The sequence below is a fragment of the Octopus bimaculoides genome, chromosome 20 (assembly GCF_046866305.1).
Source record: "Octopus bimaculoides isolate indiv1 chromosome 20, ASM4686630v1, whole genome shotgun sequence".
NCBI classification, from domain to species: domain Eukaryota; kingdom Metazoa; phylum Mollusca; class Cephalopoda; order Octopoda; family Octopodidae; genus Octopus; species Octopus bimaculoides.
In genome coordinates, this window is record NC_142947.1 from 20525199 (window position 1) to 20540510 (window position 15312).

The following is a 15312-nucleotide window of genomic DNA, read 5'->3' on the forward strand; positions in this document are numbered from 1 at the left end:
TGTGTGTGTGTGTGTGTGTGTGTGTGTGTGTGTGTGGAAAACTGAAGATTTTTGTTCATAGTTTATTTTGTTCATAAATTATTCGGATACAAAGAGAGATGAGAAGGAAAAGATTAGAATAGTAGAATTCTAAAATATTTCTGAAAAATCTTGTAAATGTGTGAAGAATGTGTTATTTGTGGTAATGGATTTGACTTCACTTGAACATTGTGCTGGTATGTGTGGGTGTTTCAATGAGAAATTTCTATTTTAGCAAGGATAGCGTTTGCACAGACTGTCTTGAAATGGCCGAAACAACTGCAAGGTGAGAAACGAGACTTTTAATCAGCAACAACTATCGATCTTTTACCGTCGGGTGCTGCTAACCTGGGTAGAAGTGACGCAGTATGGGATATGCTGGTGTATTTCTTCACCTATTCTGTCCATTCACTTTTACCATTTCGTTCCATTATATATCAGCACACGTTTCTTTCTTCATTCTTTATTTCGCTATTTCTACATTTCAACATGTTTCTAACAATTACTCCTTTTCATACGAACGTACGTTTGTAGAATCATAATTCACTCATTCGTTCTACCTCTCTCTTTCTCCCTCCTTCTCTCTCTCTCTCTCCTTCTCTCTCCTTCTCTCTGCCTCTCTCTCGCGCACACACGTACACACACACACAAACACACATGCGCGCACTCATGCACACATGTAAATATACACATACATAGAATGAGAGAAACTATATATATATATATATATATATATATATATATATATATATATATATAGTAATATGTTTATACACATACACACACACGCACACACATACATGTGTGTATGTGTGTATTCATTCTTTGTTGCTTCTTCAGCTATCGAAATTTCTCGACGCTGCAGAAGCGGGCATGTAGAAAATTTGAATACAAAAAACGTGGAATCTATTATCTAATTGCAGCCACATCTTAACTTCATGACACAATATGCTGTCATTCCGTCTGTCGCACTCGCATAGACACATACACTCCTCCTCTTACTCCTCCTCACCCTCTTCCTCCTCCTCCTCCTCCTTCTCCTACTACTACTACTACTATTCTCTCTCTCTCTCTCTCTCTCCCCCGCCCCTTACTCTCACTGTTGCAGTTCAGCTGGTATTACTATTTTCTTTTCCCAAAGTGGTTGAACCGTGACAATATTAAAATAACCACTTAGTCTTAAATATTACTTTTTACAAAATTCGAATATTATTGACCCATGAAATTGTGTATGGTTAGATAGCTGATTAGTTGGACAGACAGATAGACAGACAGACAGGCAGACAGAGCGCAGGAGGAGTTATAGATAATTAGATAGTTAGAGAGGGGGTGATAGATAGATAGATAGATAGATAGATAGATAGATAGATAGATAGATAGATAGATGGATGGAGATAGATGGGGGGGGGTGATACATAGATAGAGAGAGAGGGGGTGATAGATAGAGAGAGAGAGGGGGGGAGTGATGGATAGATAGATAGATAGATAGATAGATAAAATATGAATTTATAATAAAATCATTAGTGTGTGCGAGAAATAAATACAATCGGAGAAAGATATAAATATTTATATTCTTGGGTATGTGTTGAGTGCATATGCGTGAGAGTGTGTGTACATTACTAGAGAACTATACACAAAGAAGACCAAGAGCATGTTGTATCATCTGTTTTATATACAGACATGTACTTGCTCATCTCTTCGACTACAAAAGATAGAAATTACGAAAATTTAAGTTGGTATGGAGTAAATAGATTTTCATAAAGGTTGCAGTTCTCTCTCACTCTCTGTATATATACATATGTGACTGTGTGTGTGTGTTTTCAAACATTGAAGTTTGAAGCGTATGTAACCCTTTCTATTATAGGCACAAGCGGAGACTTGTTGATTACATTGCCTCCATTTATCGACTGGTGCCCAATTTATCAAACCCGAAAGGGATGAAAAAGCAAACTTGACCCAAAGGAATTTGAACTCAGAACGTAAAGACGGACGAAATATCGCTGAGCATTTTGCCCAACGTACTAACGATTCTTATTTCTTCATTGCACACAAGGGGCTAAACATAGAGAGGACAAACAAGGACAGACAAAGGGAGTAAGTTGATTACATCGACCCCAGTACGCCACTGGTACTTAATTTATCGACCCCGAAAGGATGAAAGGGAAAGTCAACCTCGGCGGAATTTGATCTCAGAGCGTAACGGCAGACGAAATACCGCTAAACATTTCGCCCGGCGTGCTAACGTTTCTGCCAGCTCGCCGCCTTATGTAAAGCCGTAAATAATAGCAAGCAAATTTTGGCTGAAGGACAACAATTTGAGTGGAAGGGTCAAGTCGATGACATCGACCCCAGTGCTCAACTGGTACTTCATCAATCAACCCCGAAACAGATGAAAGGCAGATTGACCTCGGTGGAATTTGAACTCATAACATAAAGACAGACGAAATGCTGATAAGCATTTTTGCCCAGCGTGCTGCTGATTCAGCCAGCTAGGCACTATAATTAAAGCTTGTAAATATTGAGTTGAAAATCCTTTTTGGATAGAAAATGTCGAAGGCTTTATACACAGGAATTTTCAATTGGTCGGATAACTGAAGAGATGCTGGCGTGGGCTCCCACCCTGGCATCTGAAACTCGGAGTTTTATCATGGCTACTGAATAAGTGTCATATATGTTTACAGATATATATATATATATATATATATATATATATATATATATATATAATGTTAATTAATTAGTTAATTAAATATATGTGTATGAGACCATGTAGTAGTAGTAGTAGTAGTAGTAGTAGTAGTAGTAGTAGTAGTAGTAGTAGTAGTAGTAGTAGTAGTGGCAGCAGCAGCAGCAACAGCAACTAGTTAGCTAGTAATCAATTAAGAATTGTAGCCAAAATGGGGGGGGGGCGTGTTAGTGTTTTGTGAGAAGGGAAAAGTCTCTTTTGTTGTTTCCACATTGCTGATATCTGAAGAAAACATATTTATATTCAATTACAGTTGACATCGGAGACTTCCCTCTACTCTTATGTTATTGTCGTATGAGAGCAAGATGTAATGGAAATGCATGCAAAACACCTGTTTTCATAGTTTATGTATAAACCGAAGTAGAGTCGGCATAATTTGGCAGCTAATCTGTATATAATAATAGGGGATATAAAGGTTGACTGGTTGGTTGGTTGGTATCTTCAGTCACGCTTTACATCGTACAGGGGGAAAGAGAGTAATAGATAGATTAGAGAGTTAACATAAGAGGTCCAAAAACGAGTGCACGTACTAGAGTTGATGGCAGGTTTTAGGTAAATGAAAGCTTTGCAGATGCACACATAGACACACAGAGCGAGAGAGAGTGAAACACATAAAGACAAAGAGGAAATGTCTGTGTGTGCATGTATACACAAAACACACACACACACTCATGCACACACACATATATATTCACACATGCACAGTGAGTGAAAGAGAATGTGAGAAGGAGTGTGACAGAGAGAGTGTAAGAAAGAGTGTGAGAGAGAGGGTGAGAGAGTGTGTGTGTGTGTGTGAGAGAGAGAGAGAGAGAGAGAGAGAGAGAGAATGGAAGGGATGGAGTGTGAGTGCGTCTGTAAACTTCTACGGAGAGTAATTTTTTGTTCAACATTTCTTTTATTATATTCTAATGTAATAAATATTTTTCTTTTGAGAATTAGTTTTCATAGCATTTTGAGTAAGTACCAAGAAATTTGATAAAAGTTTAATTATCATTATTGTATGTATGCCATATTTCCTGGTATTACTGCTGGTGTCAAAAGTATACTTCCAAAGTTATCCATTATATGACGGGTCACACTCTAGTTAACAGAAGATACGCTTGATATGTGGCATAAGTAAAAATTTATCGATCATTTCAAATGATCGATAAATTTTTACTTTTAAAGATTATGAAATAGTCTCACATCCATTGAAGAATTAACTATAGTAATGTATGCATGTGTTTCCATGACTGTATCCAGTTGCTGGACCCTGGGAGGGAGTTCCAGAGTTTTGAAGAATGTAGAACCACTATTGTTCACAGATCTACTCTGACCTGGAATAGCAATTCTTGTTAGGATCCCAGCTTTGGGGTTAACTAGCATGTGAACCTCTGGGAGTGAAAGATCTATAGTTCTCGTTAGAGCTTCTAGGAGAAGATAAACTCGTATAAAAACAACAACAACAACAACAACATAATATGCAGTTGGTTTCGGGTCATTTCAACCTTTGTTGCGCCGCTGGTTTTGTAGCTGATTGCCCTGGAAAGTGGCTTGAATGCTGTACAACACTATACACTCAATACACACTCACTTCCACCAGGTATGCATGCATGTATGTATGTATGTATGTATGTATGTATGTATGTGAGTGTGTGTGTATGCATGCATGTATGTATGTATGTATGAATGTATTTTTTCATTAAGCTTTAAGCTCTTCATAAGAGAGTTTAAGCCGGTCGCTACCAAAGCGACAAGACTTTTTAAGCTAAGAGAGTTCCCGGCGTTTGTAAATATGTGGTTGAGTTGGTGCGTTGGTTGAGTTATCCATGCAACACCCAAGTGTGTGCATCTCATCACCAAAAGATTCTCAGAGGGGGAATTTTTGGAATGTCTTACAAATCTTGACAGTACTTTTCCTCTTTCTTCGGCAAAACCAAGTGTTTCTAGGTTTTCGTGGGTACAAATTTGTAATGGATCTATAGAGATTGATTCAAATGAGAATTTATAGTCAGGGTACAAGAGCTGTAAGTTCCGTATTCACTATAAATGCTCTCTTTCCCTGGACTTTTGATGGTACATCCACATCCACTGGGCAGCTGACCTCTACAACAGTGCATGTATGTCAGGTCATTTGTGAGGTCTCTCATGACTGCTACTGGTAACATGGTACGTAGTAGAACCTGCTGCATGGTTAGGTGGTCGGTGACTAAACCGACACCTCCACTAAGCTTGCCTGGTGAGGAGGGTTGCTATAAACCGAGCACGACTAAAAGGAAGACTTGTCAAAAGTACGCATGAACCTAGTGTAGGTAAACGACTATCTAGCAACAGCATGGGCCCTCATATTATTATATGATCGAACGCCATGCATCCATTTCCAAGTAAGTTTTATCTTAATAGTTCTGATGCGATACTTTATAACTATCCTATCACTATCTCTATTCCCCCTCTCTTATTCTTCTTTCTTTCTGTTTTTCTCGCCCACCCTTTCTCTTATTCTCCTCCCCTTCATCGTTCTCTTTCTCTCCCTCACCCTTCCTCCTTGACTCCCTCGTTGCTCACACGTGACCTGCGGCTATCTTCCTTTCTTCTCCTTGCCTTACAAGAGACGACACGCATTTTTCCTGTCTGCTGTCAAAGCTCGAATGTTTTAATGAATGTCCCAGGCGTTCGAAACGCGAAGTAGATAAAACAAGGGACAACTGACGAAGAGAAAAAATGTTCGTTTTCCATGTTCTGTTTTCCCTGTTCTCGTTTTTCATGTTGTTCACATTTTTTTACGTCCTGTACCCATATATGTGTATATATATATATATATATATGTAGGCATGTACATACGTGTATGTATATATTCATATATATATATATATATATATATATATATATATATATATATATATATATATATATATATATATATATAATATATATATATTCAATACATTCGATTTCAAAACAGAGGTTAGATTGCTGAAAGTTTAAAAACTCCACTTGATTTAGCGACATTTTCTCGTCTCTTTACATTCTGAATTCAAGAAACACGAAGATAAACTTTAGAATAAGTAACAGTTGAGCAAAGAGATCAATGTTATAGGCTAGCTCCCCCTCCATCTCCCCCAAATTTCAGGCGTTGTGCCTAGAAACGTTAGCACACCGGGCGAAATGCTTAGCGATATTTCGTCTGTCCTTACGTTCTGCGTTCAAATTCCGCCGAGGTCGACTTTGCCTTTCCTCCTTTCGGGGTCGATAAATTAAGTACCATTTGCGTACTGGGGTCGATCTAATCTACTGGCCCTCTCCCCCAAAATTTCGGGCCTTGTGCCTAGAGTAGAAAAGATTATTTTTATTATTGTTATTATCATTATTTTTATTATTATTATTATTATAGTGTTGTTGTTGTTGTTGTTTTTTGTTTTTTTTTCTTGCGGGGCTACAAATATACGAAGTCCAATATACCCATCACGACTAGCCAATGACCTGCTATGCAGGGCTCAATTAGAATTTTCTTCAGGTCGAGTAGCCCATCCCTCTCAAAAGGTCTTCGAATAAGGATTGTTTGAGGATGATTAGCGAAACGCCTGTTTGTCCAGAGGAGGATTATTAAATCCCACCAAAATTCCTCTCAACTCATGGCTATGATGTTCCCCGCACTACTATTGCTTGTGATCAGAGATGCACATATCATCAGCCACCAAGGGACATGCTCAACTTGTTAAGGTCAAGCAACTGACAAACAAATCTGTGGTATTGTGCACAATATTTGCCGTAGTCCATCTTTTGTACGAAAACAAAAACATATACATGATAATAATTCCAATCAGTTAAGATCAGAAGCCATGAGAACCTCTACCTGGTATTGCATCAGGGCATTTATTCTTCTTCTTCAGAATTATTATCATGCACTGCGAATGTTTGGCCCTGCACCATTCTTATCATGTTAAATATTTCATATGCCGACATTAATTAGAAAAGAGCAATTAATTTTAGTCTAAGTAATATCAAAACTAATGAATTGGGAAGTAAGATAATGAGAGACTTCAGTAAAATTTGAATTCATGTATGATAAATTATGAGTTTCAATACTATCTTGTCAACTAAAGTGTATGTGAATCCAACAAATATACCTAACACAGTAGATCTATTACAGGAATTGGTAATAGAAAATTTAAATAATAATAGTGAAAAGAGCATAAGCGATACATACAACATTTCGGAATATCGAGTTCAGAGAAGATTTGTATGTACTAAAAATACTTTTCTACTCTAGGCACAAGGCCCGAATTTTTTTTTTTTTTTTGGGGGGGGGGGTCCATTAGATCTACACAGTACGCAACTGGTACTTAATTCATCGACCCCGAAAGGATGAAAGGCAAAGTCGACCTCGGCGGAATTTGAACTTCAGAACGTATAAACAGAAGAAATACCGCTAAGCATTTCGCCCGGCGTGCTAACGATTCTACCAGCTCACCGCCTTTTGTGTGTACTAAAAATAGCATCAGCACAAGCATTACGTGTTCTGAACTGATGACTACCAGGTAATTTTTCACGATGCAAACAAACGACTAAACACTATTCTTTCCACATAAATACATACATGTTCACACAAAATCTACATACTTTATAATGGAGTCAGGTACCCCCAAAATAATCGGTATAGTAATGATTGCAACTTGGTGTAGACTATGACCTTGAAGTGGACGCCTAAATTAAGATTTTTACTGTAGATACATATATAAATACGAAACTATTAGACGGATAAAGTTAGGAAGAAAACTGGAATCATTCGCCATGGATTTTTCAAAGACGAAAATCGGTTCGGTCGGTTCTCAAGTTTTTTTTTTAATGTTTATATTAATATTTTTTTATATTGCAATTTATGAAAAGATACATCTTTGGTTACATGTTTCGAATGTACCAATCAGTGGTTCACAACATTCTTGCATTGGATTTACTCAAGACAAATTATTCAATAATCAGTCCTACAAACCCGATTTATTTTAACTGAGCTGTCACCAGCTAAGTTTGCAGCGCAATTCATCAACATCTTAGTACTGAGGCCTGAACCAAACTTTCTGACCAGAAAAGAACACTTTTCTCCCCAAATCTTATAGATTTCAGATCAAACTGACAATCATTGCTCAAACATACCAGCCAATGTACTTGGCAGTGTTCAAAGGAAACAACATTTTAGACTGAGATTGTGGTGCTATAGTCAAAGGATTTACAACAGCATAATTGGTACCTTAGATTTGTCTTATAATTGGTTGTCAAGCATTAGAATAGTTGTATCACAGGTTGTCTGACATCCAACAGGGTATCAGTTTGCTGAAGTTATTATCGTTAAACAGAAAGGTGAGGGGGGAGAAGGAACGAGAGAGATAGAGAGAGAGAGAGAGAGAGATAGAGAGAGATAGAGATAGAGAGAGAGAGAGAGAGAGAGAGAGAGAGGGGGGGGAGACGAGTCTATGTACCAAATTCAGAATATTGAGACACTCAGTATAGCAACCACAACCATTCCCCGCCCATAACTGCCAGGCAGTAATTGATTGTCACTTTACTTGAGTTATTTTCTGAATCCCACGGTTGTTAAGATATTATTTGTTATTTTGTTACTGTTGGTGATACTCCTATTATTTCTGCCACTGTTGTTGTTGATTTTGCTGTTTTCGTTTATCCTTTATGTTTTGTTATTTCGTTATCCTTAGTGGTGTTGTTGCCATCAGATGCGGAAATCTTTTTGTAGCTGTTCAATTATTATTATTATTATTATTATTATTATTATTATTATTATTATTATTACTATTATTATTATTTGTCGTTATGTAAGTTAGTTACCATTGCCACTGTTAATTTCCTAACGTTTATGTTTTCGTAATCGTTACGACTGTTGTTAAGTATTCATAAATCTCAAACTTCACAGTGTGTGACCGCATCCAAAAAAACAACGTGAAAAAATATGGTTATTTCGTATTCAAGATGTTTTATTCAAAACACCTGAAATGCAACACCTACATGCTTATCCTTATCTCACTTCCAAACATTTCTATTCTCTTTTCTACCGCATATTTCTCTTCTGACTCTCCCTCTCTTTATCCGCCTATACCCCCTGCATGTGGCTAGTTACAGCAGCGTATGATACCCGATTCTTCTTCTTCTTCTTCTTCTTCTTCTTCTTCTTCTCCTTCTTCTTCTGCTACTACTACTACTACTACTACTACTACTACTACTACTACTACTACTACTACTACTACTACAACTGCTACTACTATATCAACATCGTGCAACGTTGGCTGACTTGGCAATTTTATTGAATCCCATTCTTCTTAACCAATATTAATAACCAATAATACAGAAACTAATGTTGCTGATTTGGTTAACATTAACAGCTCCTGGCATTCGCTTCCACTACTGAGACTGCTTATTACTCCTGTATAGTTGTCATCGCTATTGTCACTACTAGTACAACAACAACAACAACTACAACAACATCTACCACTGCTATTACTACAGATGATGTTATTGCCTTCGAAATCCACTGAAGAACCGCAATCTATTACTATTAATGCTGCGATTATTACATTACCGATTCGGTACAACCACGACGAGTAGTAGTAAAATACAAGGTTCCAACAGCTTCCAGAACAGACCATCACCATTAAATAAACTACGTAGCTACTTGTTGTAACTGGAAGTGATATATAGATCGAAATGGAGATTGTCAAGAGAAAAGGAAAAAGAAAAGTAGTAGTAGTAGTAGTAGTAGTAGTAGTAGTAGTAGTAGTAGTAGTAGTAGTAGTAGTAGTAGTAGTAGTAGTAGAAGTAGTAGTAGTAGTAGTAGTAGTAGTAGTAGTAGAAGAAGAAGAAGAAGAAGAAGAAGAAGAAGAAGAAGAAGAAGAAGAAGAGGAAGGAGAGTATTATTTGATGCCATTGGTATTGTAACTAATAGAACGCCTAAAATATGTGACCTTGCCACAGAATGAGTGATAGAGACGTATACGACTTACCTTTGCAGAGAACTCCTACATGGCCGACAACTGTTGTTGGTATATATATATATGTATTTATGCACACTTGCTTGAATATGGTAGTAAGACGGGAGGCGAAATTACATTGAATCGCAAGTCGGGGGCTACAATTATCTCTTCGTTTTAACACTAAGCAAATTCAAGTTAAGAGCTTTTCATTCCACCTGTAATAGTAGACAATAAGAGTAGTATTGTTTCTAATATAGGTAAAAAAAAATATTATAATATTAATAATACATATGTATAAAGCACAACAACGTCAAAAATATCAATGAGAACATCATTACTACCACTACACAAACCACCAACACCAACAACACCAACACCAACAGCGTCATCAACAACAATAATAGTGATATTATTATTATCATTATTATCATCATCATCATCATCATCATCATCATCATCATCATCATCATCATCATCATCATCATTATTATTATTATTATTATTATTATTATTATTATTATTATTATTATTATCATTATTATTATTATTATTATTATTATTATTATTGCTTACAGTGATGCGAAGCTTTTGGCAAGTTGAGTTAGTTTCTCCCCAGTGATACAACACAACGCCTGCAGTATTTAATGTTGCTACTGTTACTACCAAAAGAACCAAGTGCCTTCTGGCATTAAATTAACCACTGGTGTAGTTATTGTTGTTGATTTGGTATTGGAGATATTGGCATTGGTGTTGGTGTTGGTGTTGGTGGTCGTGGTGGAGGAGTAGGTGGTGGTCGTAGTAACAGCGGGGGTTTGTAAACATAGAAAAATTATATACGTGCACATTGTATTTCCCAACAGATATCTGTCTGCCAAAATACACTGACATAAGACTATTGATATTATCAGCATTATTATTATTGGCAGCAGGGTGGTAAAGCGCCAAACTAAATGCCCTGTGGCTATTTTACTTACATCCTCCTACATTCTGAATTTTAAAAAACCCCACTGGAGTTGACTTCGCCTTTCATCCGTCATAGGTCGATAAAATAAGTACCAAACAATCAATTGTCTGTAGTCTCTTAAAAAAAGTATGTGGTCTGGTGTTAACGTAAAAGAAATCATTACCATTATTGGCGGAGGATTGAGTTGTTGGTGAGAACTGAGTTTCTGGGTTGTCGCTAACAGTTTATATTTAGGGTGTTATTGTAAGGGCCTTTTTATTAAGTGTTTACTTATATATCTCTGGTTAATTGTCCTTAGGGCTGGTGCTTAAGTGCATCTGGAAGGAACTTGTGCATTAGAGGTATATTGGCCAAAATCATTCCCCCCGGTAGACAGCAGTAGAAATATAGGGCTTACACAGGACAATAACGATAATATCCCTGTGGAATATTGACTTAACATAAAGAATTGATAATTTGGGTAATTTCATTCATCTCTACTATATACGTGTGTGTGTGTGTGTGTGTGTGTGTGTGTGTGTGTGTGTGCGTACTTGCTTGCTCGCAAAACTTGCGAGTGAATATACCCCAGCACATATATACACAGTGCATTTTATTCAAATGTATGTGGAACAAATATCCCTTATACTCGTCTGTTTTTAAAGACTGTATATGTGCTTAAATGCAAGAACATGCATAGCATACATCTTCGTTTTACATACACACATACAGACAGGCGAACAGGCGAAGACATACATGCACGGGCACACACGTAATTACATATATACGAGTGAGAAAGTAGAACTCAACACATGTGTTTGGACCGTATATATTTAACAACAAGTTTGCTCAGCTTCTCATTATTTAAAAGTTTCATGGACGTAAAACACGTTCACATCACCAGACGCTCTGCATCCATGAGGACCTAAGACACATTTTTATTAAATATATCTATGAGTGCTTGTCTCTATACATATATGTATTTGTATATATATATATATGTGTGTGTGTGTGTGTATACACGCATATACATATATATATATATATATATATATATATATATATATATATATATGCATGTTTATGTGTGCATATATAAATGCATATCTATTTATATGCATATAATTACTCTCTCTTTCTTTCTCTCTCTACCTCTCTCGCACGCAAACACACACACACACACACACAAACACACGCAAAGACACATATACGTATGCTCGATCACACACACACACATCCTTGCAGTCATGTACTAGTTTCTGACTCTCACTCAACACATGCAATGATACCAATTGGAAATATTTTATTACATTCTGATATTTTGTGGATAAAGTGATTTTCTGTGCTGATGTAACTTAAATCACTCTACATCTTTGTTCTTTAGGTTTTTTTTTTTTTTTAGCATTGCGAGAGTTTTGAAATCTTAGCTATTTTAGGACATATTCCTTTAACTAGAGTTGAGAGAGAGTATATTTTGCACTTGCGGAGGAACACCGGTACTTGTTAAACCTGCCGCAGTGTCAGGTCTTGCAAGAATGATTCAGCAGAAAACAACATTTTTTTTTTTGTATAGTTCACATTCTAACAAACGTCTTCGCATTCTAGCTGTAAAATATGACCTTTGTTTCTGTACGATCAGCTTTACTTGCCATACATATTCTCAGCATTCACTCTGATATATGTCACTGCTAGTTTAGAAATTATGTATCTGATTAAAATCTTCAATAGCATATAAGTTATTGCATCACTTTTTAAATTACTTGACCGCTATATTTGTATAGCAAAACTAAGCTCATTTTTATCTTAGGTGGTTACTGCATTTCTGTGTAACTTTATATCTAAGCAGAAAGATCTAACCTTGTGCTTGATATAATCAACATATAAAATTATACGTTGCATAATCCAATTTATATGACAATATTTTATCTTGGTATATAAGACAAATCTATATCATAATAGAGCATCTTATTGTGAATGTTAATTATTTTTTGTTGACTGCTAAATTAGAAACACTAGCTTGACAATAGACAATAATATTTTTGCAATGTACTGCTTGTTTCAAATGTGTTTTTAAGCGGTGTAGTAACATGCCAAAAACAAAATAGAATCATTGGAATGCAGACGAAACTTACCAATGCTATATGTTATCTGTTACCTTCTGTAAAATATGTTGCTTGACAGCTTTTTGCGAAGTAGATTATTGATAAAGAAAAACGAATAAATAGGAAATGGATTGATGCATGCAATGAGAAAATTTCGGTTCTCACAGGAGCAGAAAACGTTAGAATAACGGTAGAAAACACATAAAAAGCGTAATTATGTCCCGATAGTCCATCATTGAGAAAAGGTTCTGTAAAAACTTCGATTTCAAAATCCGACATGACTTCCTAATGTATTTAATCGATAATGTTAATAATTGGGAATAATGTGTATTTGAAAACTGTAGTCCACTATTGGTGATTTATTCAGATATAAGATAGAATTTACCTCTGTAGCGAAAGCTAGATCTCTTCTAGAACTATTTACATACACAGAGAATGCTGTTATTGAGTTTTTCAGGAATTGAAAGGTATAATACAAGTCTTCTTTTGAAGATACCAATCAAAAGAGGAAAACTTAACTATGGAACATTTGAAAGGCTATTCAATGAAGTTCACAAATTATCGAAAGTTTGAGGAATACCTGATACAATAGAGCATTTGTTAGAGTTGAGCTCTGTCAGACACGACGTTAGACAGCTTGGTGGTAGTGGTGGTGGTGACACAAGTGATCCAAACAACCAGTTCTGCTAATCTTTATAACTCTAAAGCTATTTGCTTTCCTAGGTCATATCATATACCTATATATATATATATATATATATATATATATATATATATATATATATATATATTTCCCCATCATTCTAGATCTTTCAAAAACAAGCCACCTACTATGATTCTAAATATGCTAAAAATATGATTGATAGTTTGATAGTTGTTTTACATTACAAAAAGGATTAATGGTCTATTTGTTTTATAATATTTTTACGTAGTTGATACAACGAGGCACTTTTGTCATCTCTAATAATATTAATCGCGTATTATATACTCTGTTGGGCTGTTGCTTACCGTTTCTGTGTAAAATACAGAATATATTACTAATATTATTACTGAGTGAGAGAGCAGTGTATGCCATTATTATTATTATTATTATTATTATTATTATTATTATTATTATTATTATTATTATTATTATTATTATTATTATTACCATCATCATCATCATCATCATCATCATTATTATTATCATTATTATTATTATTATTATTATTATTATTATTATTACTATTATTATTATTATTTTATTATTATTATTATTATTATTATTATTATTATTGCTCATATCCTCCTAGACCTTTATTTATACTGTAATATCTATTACATGTAAATGAACATGCCACAAATGTTTGTTCGTATTCTACATGTTTTATAACATTGCTCTCATATTGTATATTTTTTAAATGTATAAACTAACTTTAATCTATATGAACATGTGTTACCTTAATTGTTATTTATTGTATCATTATCTACACAGTTTTCTCATTCGACGGAACAAAATGTATGATTGATTATAAAATGTGAGGCTGCAGATTTTTTTTAAATGTCAAATTTACTGGCAATTTCGGAAAATAGCTTGCTAAAGAGTAAGAATTGAGTCATACATGTTTGCTTCTACCCTGCAAAATCACAGAAAAAAAACAATCATGCCACTGGGGTGTGATGCATATCGAAGTTCTATCAACCTCACATCTAACCAAACATTGTTGTTAAGAGTAAGAAAATTACAGGGTTACGTGTTTATCCTCGTCAATGCTAAAACATTTATCACTGTTACCAAGCATCCGTCCTCTATATATTGCTGAAGAGGAAAATCCATCTATCACAATACCCGACTTTAAAAGGCTATGAGCGACTGACGATACTCCGGATACCAGACACGCAATTTTGGTATTTTCTTGACCCAGGCCTACAGCTAGGTCAATGAATTGAACTGCAGAAAAACGTGCTTAAAAATCGACACCACAGCTGCTCACTGCCCAGGAAACTCTGCAGGTGATGCAGCAAGTACATACCTGAGTATCAGAAACCACAGCATGCTGAGCCCGTCTTCTACGGGATGCTGGTAAAACCTGGACCTCCTGACAAATGGAACGCTACTATTAAGAAAATGCCGAATAGCAGATGCTCCCAGTTTGGCCAGACAGAGTTTGATGGTTTGACTGTAAGTTACAACGGAGACGATGTAGGCATTCACCACATCTTCTCGACCTTTCAACCCATTTCTGGGTAAGGCGATTCACCCTGGTCATAATCTCGTCTATTGAGACGAAATTAAGTCCAACTCACCTGGAGTGGTCTGTCTGCCTAGTGACCGGATTCTAATTTAGGCACAAAGACAGCAGTTCTTGACTGGTGCCATATCATATTCTATGAACTCCGAAATAACGAAAGTTGGTGGTTTTGGAATCCTAAGAGCAGCGCAAAGCGTTCTTTCTGACCCTTTAACGATTCTACCAATTCACTGCAATAGTAATAGCACTACTACTACTACCACCACCACCACCACCAACACCACCACCACCGTCACTACTACTACTACTACTATAT

General features: G+C 35.9%; 1 long non-coding RNA gene across 8 annotated transcripts in view; it reads right to left on the bottom strand.

Annotated features, from left to right (window-relative positions):
• LOC106881631 (uncharacterized) overlaps positions 1 to 15312 on the bottom strand; it is a 402087-nt gene that overhangs the window by 5755 nt on the left and 381020 nt on the right. For 7 of the 8 annotated variants that reach the window (XR_008266350.2, XR_016237609.1, XR_008266349.2 and 4 more), the window contains one exon: positions 6111 to 9935. This is a non-coding gene — a long non-coding RNA (uncharacterized LOC106881631). Of the gene's footprint in view, positions 1 to 6110; positions 9936 to 15312 lie in introns of those variants that run through there. The other variant, XR_016237605.1, reaches the window with a different exon arrangement.